Raw genomic sequence first — 27,942 nt, forward strand, 5'->3', positions numbered from 1 at the left:
CCGCCCCGCCCCGCCCCGCCTTGAGGCCCTGGCCTCCATCCGGGCCCCCATCCCGGCAGTGACATGAAAGCCCCCGCTCTGCTTCCACCCCCGCAAGGGCTTCATCTCCAAGTGGTCCTCCAAGGTGAGATTTGATACTGAGAAAAGATCAACCATGTATTATTCGAAGTCAATAAAGCGAATATAACACGGTCGATCTCCCTTCAGGTACCAGGAGAGATGCTGAGCTGAGAAGCCAGTGACTTGCGCAGGCCCGCAGGCCCCGCAGGCCGCAGTGGGTGTGGACGGCTAGTGGACCAGGTGAAGCACATTAGAAACAATTACTTTCCAACTGGTCGACCACCCGTCCTGTACCCCAGAGTGGTGCCAATACCGACGTTCTTCCCCGAGGTGCCACGGCCTCCGAGACGGCCTCTCTGGTGGAATTTGATACCGAAGAGGGGTTCACCGAGCAACATTCGTCGTCCAGATGCAAAGTTGCTCGGGTAACCTCTCCCCGCGTACCATGGAGAGGCTCGGACGCTTGGACTAAGGCGATGCTTCTAGGTGGCTGTGCTTCCAGAAGACCCTCCCTCAGGGCAGCTTGAATGCTGGGCATTCAAGGACTGGGACACCACCCTCGACAGGGACCCTCCCAGTGGCCAAGGCCAACCAACATCACCTCCCCGGAGTGAGGTGAATCTAGAGGCCCTTCCTGGAAGTTAAGCGAGAGACCCAGTGGGATCTTATACTGCAGAGAGGTGCCCATCCTTGGGTACACTGCCCCGACGGCTGCCCATGGAAGACCGTGGACATGTGAAATGCCCTTTCCCCCCAGTCATCCCATCCACGGACTGTCTCTGCAGGTGGAGTGAACCCTGACGCAGAGTCGATGAAGATGAACCCCCACGGGGCCAACTCTTTATCCCCAGACCCCAGAGAGGGCGACTCCAGGCCTCCCACCCCGCATAGGCAGAGGGCCTCCCTCCGGAAGATGATGCCTTTGGAGGGAGCTCAGTGAGGTGCTGTGCGAGTGCATGACACTGACGCCCACAGCTGCACTCTCCGAGGTCCCACCAACACTGCCTCTGGCCCCAGGTGGGCGTCGTCACCCCAGCATCCTTCACAGGGTGATTTAACACAAAGAAACTGGTTGACCGTTTGATTAGCCTCATACACAAAGCAAGTGAAACACCAAATATAAAGGGCGGGGGGCAGGGGGCAAGAGGAAGGACAAAGCAAATGAACCGCAGGTGACCCCTCCCCAAAACACGGCAAAGCAGCTCTGCTGTCAGAACCCCAGTCTCTCTCAGAGTTGAAATGTTCAGAATGTGCCCCCAATAATGGACTGGCTTGTGAGGGCTGGGGAGCAGACGATGTATGCCACAAGCAGAGGCCGGATTCTGTGCCCACCACCCATTTTGTGAACTTTGGAGTGGGACCGACAGCAGAATCCTTTCCCTGACGTTGGCACGAGTTCAGAAAGCCCCGTGGGTCTTGCTACAATTGAAGCAAAAGGCCAGCCACCTAAGGTCTGTGCTAAAGAAAGAAAACATATTATGGGCAGCTTCCCTTCAGGAATCATGGATACTGACCTGCACTTCTGAGACTTTTCCCAGGGCTGGCATCACCTCCCAGAGGTGCTCATGAGAACGGGCTGGACGGCGACAGCTAGTGGACCAGATGACATACATCGTCAGTACCTTCAGGGCATGTCCCGGGGCAGCACTCACGCACCTACCCTGGAGAGGGCTCCGGCTGCTGGCCACTTCCTGTGGGTGACATGGCTTCTGGTAATCCTCCAAGGTAGGCATCGTTCTGTAAAGAGATCCACCACGCCACGTTGGTCATGTATAAAGTGTGCCAGCAAAGAACAAGCTCTTTTCACATCCCAGGCAATGGTTTTGATCACAGAAGCACCAACTCCAGGACCACGCCCCAAGCAAGGCTCAGCCTCCACGTCCACGTGACATTCAGCACCAACGAGGGGCATGTCTCTGGGGCCAGCATGGGGCCCTGAGAGGTGCCAACACTGGGATACTAGGAAGGATTACACCTGGGAATGTCCCAGCCTTCCTGTGTATTCAACAATAGTACCGGAGACAACGGCCCTGAAGGACCAGACCCCACTGACCAAGGAACTTCTGCCTCACTTCTGGAATCAGCATGTCATCCAGAACCCTACAAGGGGGTGGAAGGAGACCAAGAAGGAGCTGACCAGGTGATGCACGTCACCAAGATGGCCCCAACTCTGGTGACAACATGCACCCAACTTCACCAGCATGTCACCCCTGAAGTCAGCACGTCCATCCGGAAAGCTCTCTGAGAAGATTTGGGAAAGAAAGAAAAGGTCAGCTGCATAAAGGATGCTGTGCTTTGACCCCATCTTCCTACTGACCCCATCGACTCCAGTCCAAACACAACATGAATTTAACCATCTTAATGAGAATTGGACCAACATTGATTTTCATAAAAACTTGTTTATCAGGGTGAATTCCATTAAACTAATCCAATTCCCGGTTTAGCTTTCCTGGCTACGCTGTTGAGCTGTTTTCATTTCTTTTATTTCCCTGGTTATTTTCCCCAAATCATTTTCATTAGGATCGGTTCGTTTCCATTTAAAAATCTGAATGAAGATTTGATTTCCTCAGCACACTCTGTCTACATCAAATCTCACTGTCTAGAGCGGCTGCCACTGTCAATTTCATCGTGTGGCCACCATGTCTACAATGTTCTATTTCCCCAGGTCAAATGTGGCAGCTGACACGTTGTCAAGAAAATTGGATTCTTCTGCCAATTTGTAGTCAATTGAATATGCTCTGCTTTGCTCTGTGCCGTTTCAGTTGTTTTTAGTTTTATTTTGTGTTGATTATTTTTATCACTCTTATTTGATACAAATGGGATGAAACACGGATAGCCTCTATTCATTTCATAACCAAGGAGAAAATTGAGAGCACTGTCTGGCAGGGAGATGGAAAGACAGAGAGAGAGGGAGGAACACAGTGAGAAGCTACAGCTTCTAAAATTTCCGAGGGCAAACTCCGTACCTATCCACAAGGTCAAAGTACCTTCAGAGAAAAAATGGTGGAGGAAGAACGTCTTTGGGCTCAACGACCAAATGTAAAGGTGATTACAGAGGGTCCAAGGTAAGAACCGAAGCAGATGCCCTCCTTCAAGGGCCCGGGTGACCCACATCACAAATCAAGCCTGTGTTCTCTGACCAGCATCCATCCTCGTCCACTGGAGAGGCGTAGACCCTCACAGCCACACCGTCCGTTCTTGCTCATGGGAGAGGCGTAGACCCTGAGCTTGCCACTGGGTCCCAGAAGCCATCCCAGGCAGGATTTGATACTCAAACAAAAGTTGCCTTTGTGTGATTCAACATAAATAAAGCGAATTCACCAAGGGCAACCTCTGCTCAAGGATCAAACGTCAGCAGGGCAATAGCACCAAGACGCCTCTTCAGCAAAGGCGGCGCTGCCTCCAGGGTCTAGCTGTCCATGTCCCCCTGGGTGGGGGTTTGGGGGGGGCTGCTGAGACTCCAACTCCTCTGTCTCTGGAGAGGCTGGTACTACATCCAAGGAGCCCTTTGCATGTGACGGAAACACATTTGTTTTTGGTGTTTTCCCATAAGGGAGGGTATCATGCACCAGCTCTAATGGCACTGGCAGGGGGATGGTCCCCTGAGCTGGCCTAGGCCGGGCCTGAGTGGTGGATGAGGCCACGAGCACACACGTCACAAGTCAGGCCCATGCTTGGGGCTGCGTGTGGTCCCTTACCTTGAAGAGGCACACACAGCAAGGTCCTATCCCAAGGCAGGCATCTCCGAGGAGTCCCTGGGCTGGGATTGAAGACAGAGAAGGGAGCAGCCATTTAATATTCTCCATAAGTGTTGAGGCCACACTGGGCCCATCCTGCTCCAAGCCTGCGGGATCCCTGACCTGAAGACCAGCAATTCCTTCGAGGTGGGTAGGACCACAAGGGAAAGCAGGCCTCATCGTCAGGAAGGCACAGGCTCACCACCGTCCTTCATTCACCCTTCCTTCCAGGAGGCCTCAAAGAGAGCATTTAATAAAGAAGATACGTCACCAGCCACTTACTCATTCATCCAACATCACATCCACTGTGTGTAGCTAGGGACACAGCAGTAGGCAAAACAGACAAAGACTCTGCCCCCAGGGAGCTTGCAGTCTAGTGGGTGAGGGGACAAGAAAGGAAGATCTAAGATGTGATGACAATATCATAATATAAACCATTGTCATAAGAGTCAATGCTTTTCATCTTCACTATGTACCAGACACTGTCTAAACACTTTGCATATGACTGAGTTTTTATACCTACCCTATGAGTAGGCATTAACCCCGTTTTACAGATGAATAAACTGAGGCACAGAGAGGTGGCAGATCAAGTAATCTGCTCAAGATCACACAGCTAGCAAACATAAGGTAATAATAAATGATGTTACTGATTCTTATCTTGCACCAGGAATAAATGAATCAAGCCATGGAACTGTCTTCAGATACCGTCGACTTTCCCTGTGGAGGAAACACCGCCATCTCCCCTCCCCAAACACACCACCACCTGGCCATTGTTGGCTTTGATTTCCCAGAGGTCACCCTGAGGATTAGGATACTTGAGGGGCAGTAATACGTTGCATAAATAAAGTGTGTGCCTTCCACTCATTCAGGGATGATGCAGAAGGTCCTTGCCCTACAAGGTGCCTCATATCTAAGAGGACTTCATATCTAAAAAGAGGCTTACCAAATATGTTTTATTCACCAGTGAGTCTTCAAGGAAGGGAAGAAAACCAAGGTCTCACCTAAAAAGTCAGCATCGTTCCTGGGAATTCTGGGCTGAGTGGCATGGGTCACACATCAAGCATTTATCACCAGTGAATGATCGGTTTCCTTACCCTGGATAAGCGCCGGCTGAAACTTCCCCTTGTGGAGTTTTCCCAAGAAGAATTTAGTACTGAAAGGAGATTGGCCATGTAATACTCATCATAAATAAAATGAACACACCATGGACAACCTCCATTCAAGTACCCAACTAGGGTGCTGGCTTCTGGCGTGTCCCAGACATTGGGCCTAAGGATGGATGGGATACCAAGAGTGAAGATGCTGGCAGCACACACCATCAGTGAAACATGCATGGACCCCAGTATCCCTTCCTTGGAAGTAGCACCCCTTCCAGGAAGCCATTCAGGACGGACACGCTGCAACCAAGAGGAGCAGAGCATCATGTTATACACAAAGAGAGCGCCACAGGGATGACTTCCTGTCAAACAGGAAGTGGATCTACAGTGAAAGTACTGCCTCTTCAGGGAAGCTGGCATCGTGGACCAGCGGTACCCCTAGAGGTGGACAACACACAGAGGTGAGTGAACACAGGTGACACATACATGGGGAGACGAGCACACACTCAGCTCAACCATCCACCCAGGTGTGCGGACACCGACTCTAGTTCCTGGGTGCTTTAGGGCCAGATTTGATACCTAAAAAAAGGTCAACCATGTATGATTCGTCAAAAAATAAAGCGAATGCACCATGGAAGACCTCTCTTCAAGTACCACCAAGTAGCTCTGGTAAGAAAAGCCCCACTTTTTCCTTAATGCTGGCACCAGCTCCAGGATCTTCCCGTGGATGGTCTAACACACACAGCGTGAGGACCGGGACGCACGCAGAGCATCAGGAGATCACGTGTTCTGCCGTCCAGCTGTCGTCAACAGCCCCTGCACTTACCCTGCAGAGGAGCTGATACCAAGGTCCTGCCCTGAAGTGGGGCTCCGCCCCAGGAAGCCCCCCAAGGAGGGATTTGGTACTGAAAAATAGGTGAACCGTGTATGATTCGTCACAAGTAAAGCGAAGGCTACACGGATAACCTATCTTCAAGTCCCGCAGATTAGCACTGACCAGGTGCCAGTGCCTTGTCTTCAAAGCTGGCCTCCTCCGGGAAGTCCCCCTAAGGACAGAGTGAGCATTGAGTGTTAACAGACTGACAGAGAGGGGCATGAATGAAACACACACACACCCCTCCAAGTTCAACCGTCCCATCCTAGACCCTGAAGTAGTCTGGACGTCAACATCTTTGCCTGCTTGGCAGGATATCTAAGAAACACTTTCAAGGGTATTGCATGTGGAGAGGTGAAGGGCATAAGAATTCATTATTTATCATAGCAGGGAACACTTCCTTATTTCACATGTGCATCAAAACGGACAACAGTGATCCTTTCCTCGCTTACACCTCGTGTCCATGAAGCCCTCCAAGGCTAGAGTCCTTTCCAAAGAAGCTGACTTTGCAATACTGCTCATAAAGAAAATGACAGTGTGGAACACAAACCTTATTATACCAAGGTATGGCGCTGACCTCAGAATTGTGGCCTCATCTCCAAAGGTGGGCACAACTTCCAAGAAGTCTCCCTAAGGATAAATTGCATACTTAGGGTTAATAGTCCAGCAGACATATGATGGAAAAAAATCCTCCGTTGTTAAAAATAAATTCACATACCTAGCAAATGGTACAGACTCCACATCCATCCCAGAAGGTGGTGCTACAACGAGGCATCCTGCCAAGGGGGAAGATAATACTGAGAAGGGGGAATCTGGGTATGATCCATGTTCAATAGACAAATACAGAGTGCAAATGACAATAGTGAGTCTTCCAGATAAGGATGGCAGTGTGGGGCCAGATCACAGGTTTTTTCCTCCTCCAGTATCTAATGAAATAAACAACAAATGACCATTTATCCCAAGACAAGACCAACATATAGAATAGAAAAGTAATCACAGAAACAACAGAAGACACCCTTGAAATGAAGAAACAATTAACCTGACTAATCAAGAAGGGATAGACAATATGATTCAGAAAAAGTGCTAAAGAAATGTAATGACTGAGTCAGATCCTGGTAAAGAGGTAACTGAGAACCCTTCTCCGCCACAAACTCAGAGAAATGATGGATAAAATGCAACCACAGCCGAAATCAATTGACAAATAAATGCACAGCTCAAAGGAGTGAAAGAAAGGGAAACCCTCAGCTGTCAGTGAAGAGAGCAACAAGTTTGCAACCTGCCACCAAGGGACCTAAGGGATGCTGCACTAGAGGCTTAGAGGGTCTGTAGTCTTCACCTCCAAGCAGGAACAGGACATGTGACATTGGGCCCAAGAGGGGTGGGGAACAGGAATGAAAAGGAAAGCCAGAAAACTCTATACTGGCCCAGAGAGATGACAAGAGAGTTTGTTTCCACCCAGGCTGTGGGTTGAATGAGTTTCCCTGTGAGAAACCAACCTCCTGGGCCAAGATGTGGTGAGGATTTATACCAGCCATAAGGTATGGGACTCCTTAGGCTAACAGATGAGTAGGAGAACTGGTCCCGACTGGTGAAAGCCTGATACCATACAGAACCAAATGTAGGACCATAATGTTGCAAAGGGAACAACAAAACACAAACATTAATTCCCCCGATGATAACCTCACAGCGAAAAGTTACAAAACCCATGAAGGAGAGTATTATTATGAGTCAACTGACTCAACGAAGAGTAGCTCTTATACCCCTAAAGCTGAGAGAAATTAACAACAAGTATTGTTAAAGTGACTAAAGAGAGGAAAAAGAACTAGAAATCACAGAGCCAAACAGAAGAATATGAAAAAAAAAATAGATGAGTAAAAGTGTAAGAGCCACAGTCGATCATTCTCAGAGATGAAAGACCTCACAGAAGACAGTGCCCCAGAGTCTTTCCAACGAAGTATATGAAGATTCACTACATGATACAGTCCAGCTAAGCAAGAGGTATGTAGAGAAGCCACATGAAAAAAGCTAGTGAAATGCTAAATGCAGAAGACAGTGGAGCAGCATCTACAAAGTTCTGAGGGAAAAACAAGTAGGCTGAGAATTTTATACCTAGCTAAATGTCCCTTGTGGCAGATACCTCCAAATGTGTAAGGACTAAACAGCGTTTATGAGTCATTCTTGAAGAAACAATTATAAAATCCATTTTGATATATGAATTAAAATTAAAAATTCAGGAATAGAGAAGGTTTAGTTTAAGGGAAAAAACACTAGTGGTCAGTAATGAATCCATTTAAATATAGAACTATGATTAAACATCTATAAGAATTGTGGTTACAGAATACAGTGCAAATATTTGTCATGAAAAAATTATATTGTACAGTATAACTGAAAAAGAAAAGCAGGAGGTGGAGCTGATTTCCTTATTTTTCAGAACCTCGAGTGAAATTAAAACAGTTAAAATCCATAATGATCCCAACTACTACATGTTTTACACAATAATTTTTCTTAATTTTATAGGGATCTTTTAGGAATAAGTACTTCTTTTGGAAGAGCAAGAAATATTTATCAATTCTTCCAATTTTCTTCAGCTTATTATGTTAAATCCAAGTAAAATTATAGTTAATGTTTAAAAAAAAAAGATTAGGTATAGCGTGATCCCATATTTGAAAAATATTTCTCTCTCACTTTGTCTCTCTACCTTTCTATCTGGATATACGCTCAGACAGGTATTTGGAAATTTCTAAAACCCTGATGGTTATTTCCGGGTGCTCAGAAATTGGGTAATTGTCTTTCACTTACATTTTCCCACACTGCTTGAATTTTTATTTTAAGGTTACGTCATTTTTATACATATGGTAATAAAGTAAAATAATTATTCTTTTTTCAAAGAAAAACAAGAAATTGAAAATAAAGCTGCCCTCTGTCCTCGAATTCAGTAGGGCTTCCCGGTCAACAGATGGAGTGAATCATCCATTCATTTAGCCCAGAAAAAATGCTAACACTCACCGGCCCCTTCCCTGACTTTGCCAACATGCCCCAGAGGTCCTCCCTCCAGGACAAGATATAATATTGAAAGATAAAGGAACTATCCATTGGTTTTGTTTTGTTTTTTTTTTAAGAAAAACCACCCCCCGCCAGAAGCATCATGGGCTGGATGCCCCTATTACCCCAATCACTTGGGTCTTAAACCTAAATCATATGCTTCTCCCCGAAAACTGGCAAGGTCATCCATAAATCAACTGAACAACAGGAACGCTAGTGGCACCTGTCTGGTAGCTCCAGGGCCAACCACACGTTCAAGTATACTGGCGTGGAGCCAATATGAGTGTGTCTTCCCCGCAATCCCCATCAGCTCCAAGAAGACGCCTGGTGAGATGTGATACCGAAAAGAGATCGACCGTGTATTGGGCATCATTGAATAATGCGAACTCACCACGGACAACCTCCCTCCGAGTACCATGAGGCGGCACTGCTTGCAGCATCCCCGCATCCACACGGTCTGGGCAGCTTGGGAGTGGCCTCTGAGGGTGAACGGGACGCTGAGGATGAGTGGACCAATTGGGTCAATCCCCAAGTCAAACCCATGCCCCTGGTTCACCAACCCAGGATTTGTGCGGGCAGCAGTGCCACTTCCTGTACTTTGCTGGCCATGCAAGTGACACTCGGTAATGCAAAGAAGTCAGCCCCACGTGAGTCGTCACCAGTGAAGCCAAGAGCTCTTGAAAGACCACACGTTTGCAAGAGCAGGGAAGCGCCTCCCTCCTTGGTAAACCTGGCCTCACCCTAGAGGAGGTCCCTGGAAGGTGTGAGGCTGCGGAGAGTTAGTAAACCAGGGGTCACACGGGTCCCGTCCCCTGTTCTCTCCTATATCCCGAGAGCTGACTGATAAAAGATGCTTCTAGATGCCCCTTCGAGGTTGGATTCCATAATTTTAAAAAGTCAGCCACATGTATTTCAGTGTTAATTTTTTTACAGTTAGGGCACTCCCACAGCCTCGCTAGCCTGTCCTAAGGTTGGCAGTGCCCCAGGAATTCGCCTCAGGGTCAGTGTGGACACTGGGGTGAGCGTCAGTAGCAGGCATCCTCAGGAAAGCACTTGTGGGCTCAGCCGTCCTGGCACCTACCTTGAAAGCAGCTCTGGCCCGGGAAGCCCTCCGAGGCAGAATTTGACACTAAAAGAGAGGAGAGCCGTGTATGACTCGCTTTGATGAATCGAATTCATCACGGCCAGCCTCTCTTCAAGTACCATAAGTGAACACTTGTGAGAAATCCACTGCCTGTCCTGCCAAGATGGCTGCCCTGTAAGGAAGCGGTGGAACAATCTTGGGTAGTGGGCCGAGTGACATGCGAGCACGTTCATTGCATGCTCACCCGAGACGCACTTACCCTAGGTGGGGGCGGCTCTCTCTACAGTCCTCCTGGACCAGAAGGGCTGCCATCCCACAGTCATCATCATGTCGGCGCATTGCGGTGGCCCCTTGGCTCCTGCGATGGAGCCACACTGACCCGAGAACCATGGCTACTCCCCCGGGCAGGCATCACCGCGGAACCTCCTGTGGAGAGACGGGAGGCCAGGGGTTAGAGTATCGGGTACCAGATCTCAAAATAAGCATGTACTGTGTGAACAGTCACACACCCCCGAGAGGAGCTGGCCGCTGGCTTCAGGTCCCTCAATGGAAGACAACGCTGTGTCCCAGGAGCGCTTCAAGGAGGCTGTGGCAATGACAGCGATGCCACTACCAAGGGTGACTCATCACGTTTTAAGTCCACACGCCCTCCCGACCACGGTTGTCCACGGGGCAGCCACCGTCGCAAGTCCATTGCTGCTTCCCAAAGTCGGCAGGACCCCCTCCAAGTCTTCCAGGTGGGTGGGGTTGGTGCTGAGGGTCGGTGACTAGGTGGCCCAGAGGGTGAACAGAGTGCTTGCCCCTCTGGTCAACCAGTCACACACCCTGAACCGTCCTGACACCAGCATCTCTTCTGGAAGTTAGCCTTGGGCCCAGGAAGCCTCTCTTCAAAGTCTTGTAAGGTGACACTGGTGACAGAACCACAGCCGTTTCCCCGGAGTTGGCGTGGCCCTTGGGAAGGCCTCCTACAGATGGAGGACACTCAGGTTAGTGGACCAGATGACTTACAGCTAGGACAAGCCTGTGGCCCTGGCCAGCCAGCCATTCTCGTCTTCTGGAGAACACGAAGACTTCTCTCCCGAAGTGGCCGTCATGTCTGGGGAGTCCTTAGTGGTAGTATTTGGTACTGAAAAAAGTGTTGTCCGTGAATGATTCGTCATAAGTAAAGCGAATCCACCACGAACAACTTCTCTTCAAGTACCACAGAAAAGCAGAGACAAGACAGACAAGGGGTCCCCTTCCACGTCTCTGAGGGGTGCAGCCTCCAACTGCCGTCCTGTGGGCAGATTGGACACCGAGCGTTAGTGTGATGGACAACGTGTGTCCCGAGAACACGCCGGGACTCAGGGGGCTGGCCACTCACCTCCCCGAGGCTGATTGCCCTGCCCCTTCCCTGGAGCGGCGATTGCATTCCTGAGTCCTCAGGGTCAGGGCTTGGAAACGAGAAGACAGGGGCTTCACAGTGGCACCTCGTCCCAGCTCGGGACTCTCCACATGGGTGTGGACCCTGGGGTTTCGGAATGGGGACCTTGGACTTCTCAGCAGAGCACTCTTGGTTCTCCATCAAGCACATCGAGGCACTGGTCAAGCTCCTTGGTGGGAATTGTGGGGGATCTACCAGACTAGGGGAGTTCCAGAAAGAGCCCACGGCCATCATGGGGTGCCCTAGAGAGTCTGGCCAGCCCGGGCCCCGAGGCACCCTCAGCAGGATCTGAGGGAGGCTCACCAAGCTCTTCATGATCCCGGGAGACCCCCACTCCCTTCCCACCCCTCCACTGCACCACCCATCTCACCCCGATGAACCACTCAGGAAAGCAATTCCAAGAAGGTTGACATCAAAGGTCCCCACCTTCTCCCCAACAGCCTCAGACCAGTAGGACCAGGTCCCATTTCCCAAATTCACCACCCAGTCCTCACACCCCACAGCTCTTCCACATCTGGAACCATGGCCCATCACCGTGCTCTCACTTCTCCAACATGATTCGCCGTCCACCCACCAAGGGCCATTTGTCCCCTGATCTCCTACACCAAAGGCTTGCAGTGGGTACATGGCATCCTGGTTCTATATCACCTACAGACCATCTTTCTTCTCTTTTCCTTTTAAAATTCCAGTTCATTCACAGCATATTCATAGCATATTCATCAGACCTCACTGCCCACTACCTGGATAACTGCCACTCAGGTCCTCCTTCTGGGTCACCATCTTCCTCCTGGAAAACCTCCCGATTTCCCTCGTCGTAACGACCACATAGCAACGCTGTCCCCAGCTCCCCAGCATTGGCGGGGGGGCTGCCTCACCTCCAGTTACCACTGCCTCCATCCCACCCTGCCGTCCAGCCCCATGGTTGCTGCCTCAGCTTGGATCTTGGCATACTAGTAGTGACACTTCTCCCAAAGCTCCTGGCTACCCACTGACTCACTCCAGAGCCCTGACTCAGCAGTGATCACACCTGTAAAACCCCTGGTTCATCGCCTGCCCCCACCTTCTCACTCGTGACCCTGGCTGGGCTCATCCAACCCATCCCGGGATCTACCGGCTCCACCTTTGGGACATCCCATGTTCTCTGTGTCTCCCACCTCCGTGGGGGCACCCCCCTAGATCTATCTACACAATAGCCGTCCACATGGGTTCTCTATCACCACCCTTGTGGTCAGAGTGACCATTTCAACATAGACCACACCTCCCTCCCTGCTCAGAACCCACCCATGGCTTCCATCACGTTCAGAATTAAATCCAAAGGTGCCCAAGCCTCTGAGGCTGCCCCTCTCACCCCACAGCTCAGTCCAGCCCCACATTCCTTCTCGCTTTTTCTCAAAGATGCCAGAGGGCTTTCAAGTGCCACACCCTCCTTCTGAAATGCTCCGACCCCAAGTTCTCCATCTGACCCACCCCCACTTCATTCCCATTTCCCCTCCCCAGAGAGAGCTTTCCAGGCCCTGTGTTTAAAATAAATGTCCACTCTACCTGGGCTTCTTTCTCTCACCTTATCCTGCTTTCCTTTCCTTCGTAAAACTTAACAGTGGACAAAATTATGGTTGTCAAATTCACGTGAACAAGGACTTTATCTTGTTCACTGCTCTACACCCAGCTTAGAGGAAACAACTAAGGTCTAGAATCATCTAGAAGACAGTAAATGCACTCAATCATGATTTTTTGGAATGACTGAATCATTTCTCATTCATTGATCAACTCATGGACAATTCATTAGTTATGTGGTTATGCTATTAACAAGAGAATCTGACAATATAAAGAAAGAGCCTTATTGAAAGAGCATCACGGCCAAGGCAGACATCCCTTCCCCAAAGTAATTCTCCCATGGGCTGAGTCTTGCAGGAGAGGAAACCAAGTGCGACCCACCGGAGACAAAGATCAGACTCTGCTCAATCACGGTCCGTGTGCACTGGAAAGATGTGATGCCAACACGTCTCCCGGAGGTTGGCACTGCTTCCAGAGAGCCTTCCGGGCAGGAGCTGACCATCAAAAAGTCTTTCCTGGAACAAACACCATAAAGATGACCAATTAGGTTATCTGACAGTATCACCGCCACACCCTCACGTTGCATGGTCTCCAGGGATTCATTTTACGAAAGGTCTGGGTTCCCTTGGGACAGCTGGCAGGTGTTCTGGGTGAATGGGATTCTCAGGGGTCAACATCTTAGGATGGTTTGGTGCAGATTCCAGCATCCCTTCCAGAAGATTGCAGCCCTCCTAGGCAGCCACCTTCTGCATAAATTAGATTCCGGTGACAGGCATCCTAAAGGCATCCACGTACATACCTTGGGTGGGTACCTTGGGTGGGTACAAAAACCAAGACCTCCTCCCTGAAGGCGGAATGCTGTCCGGGAAGCCCTCCAGAGCAGTATTTGATACTGAAAAACTGGATGTCCCTGTATGATTCGTCATAAATACAGCGAACACAGCAGGGATAACCACTCTTCAAGTACCGAAGGCTAACGCTGATGAACCATGTCTTCACCAGAGTCGGCCTTCCCTCCAGCTAGTCCTCCTGAGGATGAATTGGGGACCGAGGGTTACAGGAGGATCGGGTGTGGCCCGTTGTAAGTAAAGCCCACTGGCCAACCACGCGTGTAAATGCTCTCTGGCCAACCATGCATTCCTGTCCCCTGGGGAGGGGCTGAGGCCAACAGCTCTTCCCAGGAAGCTTCCCAGGCAAGATCAATACTGAAAACCACAAACCTTCCCTCGTGTGACTCAGCATAAATAGAGCCAACCGGCAAGGAGATGGTCTTTCCAAGGGCCAGGCACTAGCGTGGAGGAGGAGCCAGCGCCTCTTCCGGAGTCTGTCCCAAGAAGCGACTGGATAGGTAGGGACTGTGGATCAGTTGACATACATCATTGATAAAATGTATGTTCTCTGATCAACCATCCATTCCCCTATCATGGACCACGCCCTGCCCTCGGGTTGGAGTCCTGTCGGAGCACATCTCCAGGTGGGAGCTTGTCCTGAAAAACAGCAGCTCAGATGTGATTAGCCACACGCACGGTGATGCCCCAACAGCCAGCCCTGCTGCCGCTCAGCCCTGGAGGCTAAGTTTTCAAGGCCTCGATGCTGCAGCTGGGGGACTAGGTGGCTTCATCCTAATGAAGGCCCAGGGTCTGAGATGGACCATTCTTTCAAGTGTTGGGGGGAGGTACTTCCTTCCTGAAGATGGAATTAGGTCCAGGAAGGATGTAACATGGCACTACGTTTATAACAGAACAAGCATTGGGGAGCGACCCTGCCATGGACCGCACCTGATCAGGTGTGGTGGAGGAGCAGCCCCCCTCCCTTTCCCATGGGCTTCTCCTGTATGTAGACTAGATGCTGAGGGCCAGGGGTCACGTTAGCCCTCCTTAGACTTCGGATTGGCACCGAGAGCAATAACCTTTCCCTGGAAGAGAGGTACCTTCCAGGAGGTCATCCTGGGCTGAGTGGGATAACCAGAGCGGAGAGACCGGTCACACAGCCATAAATACAGTGCTCTCCAGACCAAAAGCCTCTTCAAGGGAGACCTAGTGAACTTGAGTGCTGAAACAGCCTGGCCCCTGAGGTCCCCTATGGATGACTGTGCTCTGAGGGCCCGGGGGTCCTCACAGCCCACCCTCCACCCTTGGACCTGCGGAGGGGGCTGCCATAGGTCCCTGCCCTACAAGTGGGATACCACCACTCAATCTTCCATGGTGCCAGAATATCCACCACGAACGACGGATGAGCACCCCAGCGGCCCCTCGTGCTCACACTGACAAGAACACCGGCGTCTCGCCTCCGAAGCCTGGGTCACTTCTGGGGTGTCACCTGAGGATGGAAGGCATTCTCTGGGTTCGTGGACTGAGGACACGTGCCTCCATCCAGGGCATGCCCTGAGGTCAACTTTGCAGTCACGTACCTTAGGGGGAGGTGGACAGTTCTCTTACTGTGAAGCTGGTATCCCCAGCGGGCGTCCATCCTGAACTGATGCCATGAAAGGACTCCACTGTGCCAATAAAGCCAGGAAGACGGGAGCAGCGGGGCTTTGCGGCAGCCCCGGGATGTCCATACAGTCAAGATCCCAGAGGTGGTGGGGCACAGAAGCCACCATTCTCCACCAAACGGGATCTGGGCCAGCCTCCCGCCCCCATAAGCAGGGGAGATCCAGTCCCAGGGGGTGCACTGTATGCGAGCAGCACCCCGAGGCAGGGCTGCAGAGGCATCAGCTGGCCAGTTCTCCTGAGTGAGGCAAGGGGATGCGGCCCCAAGCCAGTCTCTTTAAGTGCCACACGGAGGGACAGGAACGCTGCTGGCTCTGCCGGCAGTGCCTCGGAGAAATCTACCTGGAGAGAAATGGACACGGGGCTCAGTGACCTTGGAGAGAAACAGGGAGGCGAGCAGAGGATGGCCTGCCTTTCACACACCTGGAGAGACAGATGGTGGCCCTGCTTCTGGGGAGCTGTCCTGGGTAGGACTTGACCCTTGAAAACAGATTGCCCTCAGAGGAACCTTCGTGAACGAAGTGACCGCTCCTTCAAGGTCCCAAGGGAGCAGAAACCACATCCTCTGCCCCCGGGCCAGCACAGCCTCTAGGAAGCCACCCTGCAAAGGACGGGGTCTGGAGGATCAGGGCTGGGGAGAGCTCTCACTCCCTGAGTGAGGCTCAGCCGTCAGGCACCCACCGAATGGCCCTGCAGTGACATGGACTCAGCGGTCCCGTCCCTGGAGCTGACCCTGCACCACACCCTCACCCCAAGGCAGGTTGGCCTGAAAGGCTGGGTGACTTTGTCCAAATCATAAAAACACATCAAGTTCACTGCAAAACCACTGCAAAGCAACCCCGGGTGCCTCCCACGGCCAGCCTCCCTTCCAGGAAGCATGCCTTCCACAGCTCAGCCAGGCCCCGGGCTGACAGCTCACACCAGGCACACGCTCTCACGTCTCCTGTGCGGGCGGCCCTCGAGGCAGAGTTTGATATTCAAAAAGAGGTTAACCATGTATTATTCATGATGAACCAAGCGAACATAACACGGATAACCTCTCCTCAAATATCCCTGAATAGTTCTGAAACGAAAACCATGGCCTCTTCCCCACCGTCGGCCGTCTTTGCCTCCGGAAGGTTCTTCTTAGGATGAGCTGAAGCCCAATGGTCAGGAAGCCGGGAGCTCAGATCCTGTAAAGAAAGCCCATGTGCCGTCATCAATCCTCCACCCCCGTACCCGGGTCCTGGGCCCGAACACCAAAGTCCAAACCCCAGAGTTAGAACCACGCTCAGAAAGACTTCCAAAGCAGGTTCAGTCCTGAAAACAACAACAACAAAATCTCCAGGGATTCCTGAGAGGTGGGATTTGATGACAAGAAGAAACCAGGAGATGAATGTGTCACAGATAATGCAAAGCCATCATGATAATACCTTTTCTGATAAAACGGAGTGCATCATGGATCTCCAAGATAGGGGCTCCCCAAAAATGGCCTCGGTCCCAGGAATGCTGCTTTGGACTGACTGGAAACGGACAACCCCAGAATTTGATGGCCCCAGTCATCAACACGGCTGTTGGCCTGGTGCCTGACGAGTCTTGACACTGGTGGCCTCTCCCCGATGCGGGTCTTGTATCCGGAAAGCCCTCTGAGGCAGGATTTGATTCTAAGGAAGAGTAATCTCATGACATTTATGCATAAGAGAGCCCTTCGCATATAGCCATTGCGAAGAGCAACGCGTTGACCTGGGGAGTGCTCTCATGATGGGGGACGTACGCAAGGTGGGAAGCAGGGGACACACGTCACAAAGAAAGCACAATGTCTCCCCGAACTGTTCCGAGTGTCGTCCACAAACCGGAAGCATTAGCATCACTTGGGAACTTGCTAAAAATGCAGAATCTTGGTCCCTGAATCAGAATCTGCCTTTTAACAAGATCCCTAGGTGATGAAAATCTTAGAAGCATGTTAAAGTTTGAGAAACACCCCTCTAGCCAACAATTCATACACCCACACCCACACCCACACCCACACACACACACACACACACACACACACACACACACAAACACGCACACACCCCAGAGGTGCCGTTGACCACAATGTCTTATTTCCAGGGTCTGTGTTCCATGTGAGTGTCTCTAAGATGAGGTGGATCCAGAAACAGGCATGTAGCCATGCCACGTTCCTCAAGAATAAAAGGAACATTCAACAGACAGCTCCTTGGAAGGGCCAAACAGTAGTGGTGGCAGGAAATGGACTGTGTTTTCCTTAATTTTGCATCTCCTCTAGGACGTCTTCCATGCTCAGAATTTATGCCAAAGATCAGGGGGTCTGGGATCCAGACGCGCCAGTCCACCTTCTAGCTGCCTAGAGGGACGCTTGACAGCACCCTCTCTTCCAGGAATTCCTCATGGCTGAGATCGAATAACAAGAAGAGAAAGACAGATAAATAATTATCAGCATCTTCCAAATGGCCCTGAGCACCCGAACTGTAGGTCTGCCCCAAAGCTGGTGTGTATTAATTAGTTCAAGGGCATCGCACTGCTGGCGTGCATCCTGAGGTCACTGAATTAGTTGTTACAGATTGCCAATAAAGCCATGCTCCATGGTGGGGCAGGCCCCCATGTCCTCTTGCTGAAGTCGGCACCTTGCTCGAGAAAACTTGTGAAGCAAATTTGGATACTGAAACAATGGTTGTCCGATATTAATCACCATAAATACAGAGACCATACTACGGACAACCATTCTTTAAGCACCAAAGAATTGTGCCATCCAGAAGAGCTTGGCGTCTTCTCTAAGGTCAGTGTCCCTTCCAGAAAGTTCTTCTCGGGTGGGCCAGACAATGAGGGTTAGTGGGTCAGCTTCAGTCACTGAGTCAGCCACATGCTTGGGGGTCAGTCACATCCTCAGGTGGGGGAGGGGAGCTGACACCAATGACCTGACCCTAAAGTTGGCTTGGTGTCCAAGCAGGACCTTCAAGAAGCAGGATTTGATGAGCCTTGAACACATGCCCATGACCAATGCAGGTCAAAGAAGCACAAGGGAGCCCACCGGCCCCTTGCCAAGCTTGGCCCTGTGGCCAGGGTTCTGAAGGTTAGAGCACTGGTCCCCCAGCACGAGCCACTGCAAGCTCTCCCAGCCCCCAGCCAGGCAGGAGCCCCAAGAGGGGTCGACACATGCGTCTCTTTGTGGAACTGATCACAGGGTCCAGGAAGTCCGCCGAGGCAGGATTTGATACTCAAAAAGAAATTGTCCTTGTATGATTCATCACAAATAAAGCAAACACACCAAGGATAATTTCTCCCCAAGTATGAAACAGCAGCGTGGACAGGAACACCGGCACCTCCAGGTCTTTGGCTCAAGGATGCACAGTGACTGCAACCCGGCCAGCCCAGGCGTGCACACACACACGCGTGCACACACCATACTCACACACTCGCAAAGCATGCATCGTGGACCACGTCTCTCTGGGCACCGGGGAGGGGGCACAGAGCTGCTCCTTGCTCTGCTCAGGGACCACACCCTAGCGCCCTGCAGAGGGCGGAGGGTGGCTCAGCCGAGTAGCCAAGGACTGTTCCCCTTCCCTGGAGCGAACGCTCTCAGTGTCCCCGCTGTCGTGGGCCTAACGACCCCCATTGCACTTGGCCTCCTTTTCTGAATGCCATCACGGGAAGGGCTTAGCTGCCGTACTTCCAAAGCCTAGGCCACCCCCATCGTGAATGCAGCACAGACTCTGGGCTTGAGGATCCACTCACATACCTGAGTGGGGGGGAGTTTGCTGTCCACATCTCAACATTGCTCCGAAACACCAAGGAGAGATTTTAATAATCATATCACCATTACCAACAGTTTCCTAGCACATAGAGTCCTGGCTATGACTCTGCTCTAAGCCGTGTACAAGTCTTAACTCATTCAGCCCCCAGGAGCTCTCCAATTCCCCTTCCACAACAGCAGCACGGCACGATGAAATCCTTGCCCAAGGTTGCCCAGTTAGTAAGTGTCAGAGGCAGGATCCAAACACAGGAAATCGGACTCTACGGTCTGCGCTCTTGATACTGAAAAAGTGGATGACCCTGTACGATTCGACATGAGTAAAACGAACAGGACAGGGATGACCACTTTCCAAGCACCAAAGGTTATAGCACGGAAAGAAAGCCACTGCCTTGGGGGGACTTGGCATGTCTTCAAGGCACAGTCCTGGGGATAAATTAGATGCTGAGGGTTAGTGGCTCAGTTCACGGGCACCCAGCATACACGTGCAGTGATGATGCAACCACCACCCACACAAGCACCGACCTGGCCTTCTCAGGCCCCGGACCACACACGCAGTGCATGCCTCCTGACCCCCGCCTCCGCCAATGCAGTACTGGGAGGGGTGACGTTCCCGGGGGCCACCGCCTTCTCCGAAGTCAGCCGTGTGCCTGAGAAGTCACCTCTGCAAAGCCGTGACCTTAAAGCGATATGCCACACACCAATGGGCACAAGGTCATGCACACACGTACCGAATCCCTCGCTGCCTGTGGACTGGGTCCAAGGTTTGATACTCACAGAGAGCTTGCCCTTGTATATTCTATGTCAAAAAACCGAATATACAAAGGGCAACCTCGCTTTAAGTACCAAACAATAGCATTGGGCAGGTCCATCGCTACCGTTCACAGAGCTGGCCTCGTCTCCCGGGAAACATCCTAGGGAGGGGGTGGGGGACGCAGGATCAGGAGACCAGGGGGCAAACGCCTCCTGCCAGGTGTGTGCCCACTGGTCTGCTCTCCATCCCACTAGCCCGGGGAGAGGCCGAAGCCAGGGCTCCTTCACTGAAATCAGCTTCATTTCCAGGAATCACTCCAAATTAGGACTTGTTCCTGAAACGGAGATCAACCTCATGACCTTCAAGAGTGTGCCCAGAGCTCAGCCAGCCTCTCACTTTCCACAGAACAACGCTGGGGGTGGAGCCAGCCTGGACACCTCCTCCAGGAAATTCTCCTGATAATGCACCGAGGGCAAGGGGATTGGGCGAATTTACATCGTAGACAACGCAAAGGCCCTGTGGTCACCCTCATACCTCCCACAGGGGTGTGGACATCAATGTCCTGTTCTAGCACCAGCCTCCTCCCCACAGCCCCTACCCCCGGAGGTTGGCATTATGCCCAGGAAGCCATGCTAGGAAAGAGCTGACACTGAAAAGGAGTCAAACTCCACGTACCACAAGGAAATGGAGACAGCAGACCACGAGCGCTTCCCCACAGCGGCCTCTACCCCCAAGGAGGCCCCTATGGAAGGAGAAGAAACTGAAGGCTACTGGCCAGCAGGTGACCTAACTCATCCCCCGGGTGAGGTGCCCACCTCTCGCAGACGACATTCCCTCTCCTTGACAGTGGCCGCTGCAGTCCCCTTCCCCAGTGCTGGCCTCAGGGCCTGAGGACCCCCAGGGCGGTCAGGCTGTGCCAAGTGGACAGTCACATGGCCCAAGAAATGTCTCCACAAACGCAGAACCAGAGCCCTCGTCTTCCGGCCATCGTCCTAGAGATGAACAGAATGCAGGAAGGTCAGAGGACTAGAGAACAAACATCGAGACAAAAACACTTCCCTCTGACCTTCAGCATCCATATACCTGGCCCAGGGTGATGGCTCCCGCGGCTCTTCCCCAGAGCCGGGCAGTTCCCGTGGAGGACACTGTCTCCAGGAGGGACTGGAGCCACAGATCACTAACAGAAATAGTTCTTACAGATTCAGCTCAGGGACCTTGAGCAGGAGGGTGTCCTCCTGAACACCGAAGAGGAGCATTGATGAGCAAATCTCAGCCTCTTCTCCCCATGTAGGTGCCACCTCCAGGAAGCCCTCCAGGATGGACTTGCAGGGGTTGGTCAAGCTTGCTTGGAACCATCGTAAATAAAGCCAGAGCCCTGTGGTCCACCGTCACTCATGCGTTACCCTTGAAAGGGTCTGACATCAAGGTCTCTCTCCTGAGCTTGACATTGTACCGGGAAGCCTCCAGGGTACGATTTGGTAGTGACAAAGGGAAGGTCCACGTACAAATCATCTTTAAAAAAGCAAACCGCCATTAAAGTCAGTGCAGACAATAGACAGCACGCACAAAAGGCCACCCCTGTCCCCTGCCAGCATGGCATAGCCTCTGGGGAGTCCCCCAGAGGAGGACCTGGGGCCCGTATCACAGCCGAGGCCCACGTTAGGGCCTGGAAAGCTAGGACATACCTGAGAGGGGCTGAGAACAGTGTCTCTGTCCTGAAGATGGAGCTGGGTCCAAGCCGCCTTCCCGGTCAGAGTTTGATACGCAAATAAGAGTCTCCCTCTGTATATTCGCCATTAATAAAGTGAACATACAAAGGGTATCCTCTCTTCAAGTACCAAAGAGCAGCTCCAGTGAGGACCACGCTGCACCTTCCCCAGAGGGGGCTTCACCTCCTGCGGGGCCTGAGACCAAGGGGGCGGGGCCAGTGACAACACTGACCCTGTACACTGTGACCCAGCCCTGGGATGGGCTGTGCTTCCCAGCATCTCTCCAAGACAGGACTGTCTCCCAAAGACAGGGTGATCCTGTATGACTCGACAGCAAGTGTCAGCTGGCTGACCTTCCTTCAGAGCCTGCAAAACCGCCCTCTGCCCAAAGCCTTTCCCTCCAGGACGTCCCCCTGGTGACAGGTCGGCTGCTGCGGTTAGAAGACACAATAGCATGCATCGTTAAAGGAAAAAAGCAAAAGAGGAAACCAACACATTCCATGATCCACCCCTATCCACAAATCGTATAGCAGCATTAAGACCAGTGTCCCTCCCCCTGAACTTGGCATTGTGTCCAAAAAGCCACTTGAGCTATTACTCAAAAGCACTCGACTAGAGCAAGATTCACCGAAGGAAAATGGGAGTCCCCATGGGCCAACTCTATCTAATGAAACAGATAAGGACATCAGTAATCCTAGCATCCTCCCATCACCATTGGCAATGATGCCAAGAGGAGGCCTAAAGACCAAGAGAGCACGGGGGCTTATGGTCCCACGGCAAGTCCCATAAAACATGGTGCTCTGGGGCTACCCCATTCCCTTACTCTGGACTGGCAACAGCACCCATTCCCCCCTTCAAATGGACATTAAGGCCCAGAAGTCAGCCCAAGGATGGCCTGGGTGGGGAGAGTGGGTAGACCAGATGATCCAAGGATGAACCAGACACTGGCTTGCTGTTGACCCTCCTTTCTCGTATCTGGGAGATACACTGGCATCACATCTGGGGAGAGCGGCCAGAGTAACAGTTCACTGGTGCTTCATCATTACACTAAACAGGCCCACCAAGGAAGGCAGCACGTTCTAAACAGAAAAGCAGCTCTGAAAAGGAAACCACTGCATCCTCTCCAAAGCCATCATCTGTTCCAGAAAGTTCTCGGGAGGATGCAGGGGATGGGGTGGGGGTGGCGAGAGACCAGGTCACAAACAGTAAGAGAGAGGCACATGCCCCGTGGTCAGCCATGCATTTGCCTACCCTGCGGCGGTTCTGGCCTCTGATGCTCCCAGAGGCCAGCCTCGTCTCCAGGAAGTCTTCCCAGGCAGGCATTTGCTCCTCGGAGAGAACTTGCCCTTTGTATATTCATTACAAAGAATGCAAACACAGGAAGGATAATCTCTCTTCAAGTAGCAAACAACACCACTGGTGGGAAAACCACTCTCATGGTGACAAAGTTGGCCTCAGCTCCAGCAGTGAGCCTAAGATAAACAGATTGGATATTGCAGGGTTAGCGAGCAGGCAACACATGGCTGCATGCGGAGTTCCCGCCCGTGGGTGAATCACGCATCCCTTCCTTCCGTATGCCCAGAAATGGTACCCCCACCAGTGCCTCTTCCTAACACTGACAGCCTACCCAGGTAATCTCTAAGATTACTGCACAAGAGGGGATTCTGGAAAATGCATTATAAACATGGTGAACACACAGAGAACAAAATTCATTCAGGGTCAATGAAGTAATCCTGAGAGTACAGCCTCAAGACAACACAACCAGGCCGAGGGTAAGTCAGCCAGACCGCACATCTCACACAAAGCACAGGACACCCCTGCACCACCTCTTCTTTGATGGCGAAGTCACATCCTCGGAGGTTTCCAAGCAGCATTTGATACTGAAAACGTGGATTTTCCTCTATGATTAATCATAAATAATGTACTCATAGAAGGAGAATCTACCTTTTAAATACCAAAGAAGGATTCTGTCCAGGAGAACTCGAATCTGTGCTTGAGTCATCAAACATGAAAGTCACATCTGGCGGACAAGCCTCCATGGATAAGCAGACGGCAGACCCACAATATAAACTTCACTGGGTGGGCTGCTTGGCCAGAAATGGCTCCTGAGTAGGGAATACCCCCCAGGCAACCGTTCTTAACTAAGACACGGCATGCTGCCCACCCACCATCTTTCCGCCTGCCAGGCCCAGGGGGCCAGGAGCGAGGCTGGCCCTCCAGTCTCTTCCAGAAATATTTCCAAAGCAGCATTTGATACTGAAAACATGGATTTTCCTCTATGATTATCTATGAATCACGTAAACATAGAAGGAATATCCACCTTTTAAATACCAAAGAAAGATGGAGTTCTGGAAAGGACCAATGTGCACAATTCACCAAAAATGGAAGCAAGACGGCCAGGGAAGCTGTGTCCAGTCCCGTGGCAGAGCTGTGACCACACACCATGACCTCCTTGGCCGGTGGGCTCCTCAGCGAGAGGGGGCTTCTAAAGGTGATGGTCGGCAGACATATGGCACCAACAAAGCACATGTTCTGCGGCCCACCATCTTTCCACTCACCCGGGTTGGGGGCTCAGCCTTGCCTCACACCCCTGCCTGCCGTGTCAGTCCCGACAATGTCTCCAAAGCAGCATTTGATACTGAAAATGTGGATTTTCCTCTATGATTAACCATCAAACACGTAATCATAGAAGGAAAATCTACCTTTTAAATACCAAAGAGGATGAATCCTGGGAAGCATGACCCCAGGCACAATCCATCCGAAATTAGAGTCACAGCACACAGCAAAGACTGTTGAGTTGCCCTGGAGAAACCGGGACCCCAGCCTCTCCCCCTAGTTGGCAGCTCGGCGGGAAGGGTATCCCCAAGACAAGCGGGTGGTCCACAGACATATGGCGCGAATGGATCACATGTGCTGGGGTCCACCGACTTCCACTTACCCTGGAGGGGCTTAGCCCCACCTGGCTTCCCTGATGGAGATTTCAGTCCAGGAAAGTTTCCAAGCAGCATTTGATACTGAAAACGTGGAATTTCCTCTATGTTTAACCATAAATAACATAAACATAGAAGGAATATCCACCTTTTAAATACCAAAGAAGGATTTAGTCCCGGAAAGCATGAACCTGAGCACAATCCGTCAAAAATAAAGGTAACACAGGACAGGTACACTGGGCATGGCCCACAACGGCGAGCTCGGGGAGGTCACCTGTCCCATCACTAAGGGAGAAAGGGGCTGGGGTCCACATTCCAATCACTCCCTCCGTGTGTGTGTGTTGTGTGAGTGTGTGTGTTGTGTGAGTGTGTGTGAGTGTGTGTGTTGTGTAAGTGTGTGTGTGAGTGTGAGTGTGTTGTGTGAGTGTGTAAGTGTGAGTGTGTAAGTGTGGGGGGGCGTTAACCTTCCTCTCTCTTCCCTGAGGGGGGATTTTGTGTGCAGAAATGTTTTAAAAGCAACTTTAGATACTGAAAATGTGGATTTTCCTCTATGCTTAACCGTAAATCCTGTAAACATAGAAGGAATATCCACTTTTTGAATATCAAACATTGAGCAGCCCTGGGAAGCACAAGCCACAACACGAGTCAGCCAGAATAAAAACAACGTTGGGCAGTCGAGCCCTTTCTAAGCTCCATGAAGGAACCATGACATCAGACCCCAGCCTCTCGGGCTCCCGATGATGGGCCTGTTTCAGAGGCACGTGGCTTGGGGTCTGCCCTAATGTCACTCCCCTGCTGAGGGTAACCCTGACGTCTCCTCCCCGATGGGGACTGGAAAATCAGAGTCTCATTCTGGAAAAGTGGATGTACTTCAAAAAGTCACCATAAATAAAGTAAATACAGTAGGAATAACCATCCTTTAAGTTCCAAAAAAGATCATGGAAAGAAAGAGCAAAATCCTATGAAGTTCCTAAAGTCAAGCCCAACTCCATGGAGCCCTCCTCAGGCACCCGATGACACAGGGCCTAGGAAAGTGTGCGGGACAGTCAAGCAGCCTTTCACATACCTTGGAGGGATGAGGACATCAAAGAACCTTCCAGAAAGCGAGACTTGTGTTTGGAAGGTCCCAATGGGCAGGAGTGGATAAGTCAGCAGGATAGGCTGTTGGATATATTAGACAAATAGATCACAAACAATATCTCTTCAAACGCAGCCAAGAGGCAGCAAAGCCTGGTGTTCACCAGCCACCACCACCCCCACTAAAAAAATTGCACAACTTCCAGAAAAATCATTTTTCAGGTGGATTGGGGGATACAGGGACTTACCGAAATAGGTGCTGTGAATTCCCGGTAAAGCGTGCCTCCAAAAGCAAACAATAAGTCAGCAATAATCCCAGACTCAGTCCCTGTTCTGCAAGGTTGCCATCACCTCCACGAGGTCCTCCTAAACACAGATTCAGTATTGAAGAAAAATGGGCCAATGGGCATTCTTTGGAAACAAAGCACACGTTCTTTGGTTGACCCTCTGTTCATATTCCACAAAGAGGCACCCAACTCCAGTATTGCTTTTCTCAAGTTGGAATTGGTTCAAAACAGCCTTGACCTGAGAAAGCAGTGCCTGTCACAAAGGTGAGTCAGGCACTCCTCCTAGAGATGAATGGATCTCCAAGATGTCCAAGGCTGCGGAGCCACAGTCCCTCCCTTGCAGCTGAGACTTGCTGAGGAAGAAATCCTGATCCCCCAAAGTCCCCCCAAGCATCATTTGTCATAAATAAAGCAAACACACGGGGACCAGTGTTTTTCATGCACCATCGAGAGCTATGCCACGCCGTCCAGGTTGGTGCTTTCTCCATGAAGCCTTGTCCAGAATAAGTGAGACACATGGCTGGTTAGGGGATCAGAGGGTCTAAGTCTGGGGCCAACATTGTTCATGTACCCAGGAGTGGTTCTAACAAGCACGGCCAAAACGAGAAGGGCATGCTATCAAGGAATAATTCCCAGTTGGGTTTTTTTAAAAAATTGAACGGTAGGCAGCCAGGTGAGATTTGGGACAGATGTAGTGACTAGCTAAGGAACTCCTTTTCAGGTGCCCTGGGAAAACAATGTCAGCCTACCTGTTGTCTCTTCCAAGAAGCTGGCATCACACCGTAAGTGTCCTGCTAAAGCTAAAATGCCAGCTGGGGTACCAAGGGCCTGTGAGCTGAGAACTGTGTCTACTCACTGCTTCTCTTAACCCCCTCCCTCTTCTGCTACCCCCACTTCCTCCTGGAATGACCTTCCCGGAGACCTCTCCTCGAATAAACCACTTGCCCACAAACCTTGAGGAACCCCCTCCAAGCTTAAGACAGAAGTATGTGTTAATAACAGCAGTCTGGCCCCCAGGAGAACAACAGAAAGGTAAGTCAGAGACAATTAGATGAGATACAGGATATAGGGACATTTGGAGAGAGTGTGACGACCTCGTGGTCTCTTCCCGTTAAGCATTTGGAAATTGTAACTTTCCCAAGAAGGCTGGTATTTTCCCTTCAAAAAGTTATTATTAAAGTGATTTCACATGAAAATAAGTTATGTACTGAAACATCAGTACACCTACCATATAGTCATAAAAATCCCCATATCGGGGCTTCCCTGGTGGCGCAGTGGTTGAGAGTCCGCCTGCCGATGCAGGGGACACGGGTTCGTGCCCCGGTCCGGGAAGATCCCACATGTCACGGAGCGGCTGGGCCCGTGAGCCGTGGCCGCTGAGCCTGCGCGTCCGGAGCCTGTGCTCCGCAACAGGAGAGGCCACGTCAGTGAGAGGCCCGCGTACCGCAAAAAAAAAAAAAAAAAAAAAAAAACGGAGCGGCTGGGCCCGTGAGCCGTGGCCGCTGAGCCTGCGCGTCCGGAGCCTGTGCTCCGCAACAGGAGAGGCCACGTCAGTGAGAGGCCCGCGTACCGCAAAAAAAAAAAAAAAAAAAAAATCCTATATCATCTCATCTTTATCATTATAATTTGTTCAGTGTATGTCCTGTGGTTCATCTGTTCTTTTAGAGCTTAAGCTTTGGAAACCAAGGGACTGGATGGTGTATATTTCAGGATTCTTCTTAAAATCTGAAAACTGTGTTAGACAAGTTTTTGTTCACATTTATTGGTCAGTTGTTTCAAAGAAATCCGTGTTACACAACCTCATTTTTCACATTCATAGATCTACCTTAAGATACAGGGTGATAGGCTGATTCATTCAATAAATTCTTAATTCGCAAAATAAAAAATAAACAAAAGAGGAACACTCGTCATCTGGTCAACCATCTGTTCACTTGCCCCCAGAGAGGGGCTAACACCTCCCCAATTCCCTCCTCCCACCCGAACATGACCCCATGTGCAGTGAGTCCTTCAAGAAGGCATTTGATGAAGAAAAGAGATCAACCGTGCAATATCTGCCACAAATAAAGCAAATACA

This window comes from Lipotes vexillifer, unplaced genomic scaffold, assembly GCF_000442215.2.
Source record: "Lipotes vexillifer unplaced genomic scaffold, Lipotes_vexillifer_v1.1 scaffold584, whole genome shotgun sequence".
Taxonomy (NCBI): domain Eukaryota; kingdom Metazoa; phylum Chordata; class Mammalia; order Artiodactyla; family Lipotidae; genus Lipotes; species Lipotes vexillifer.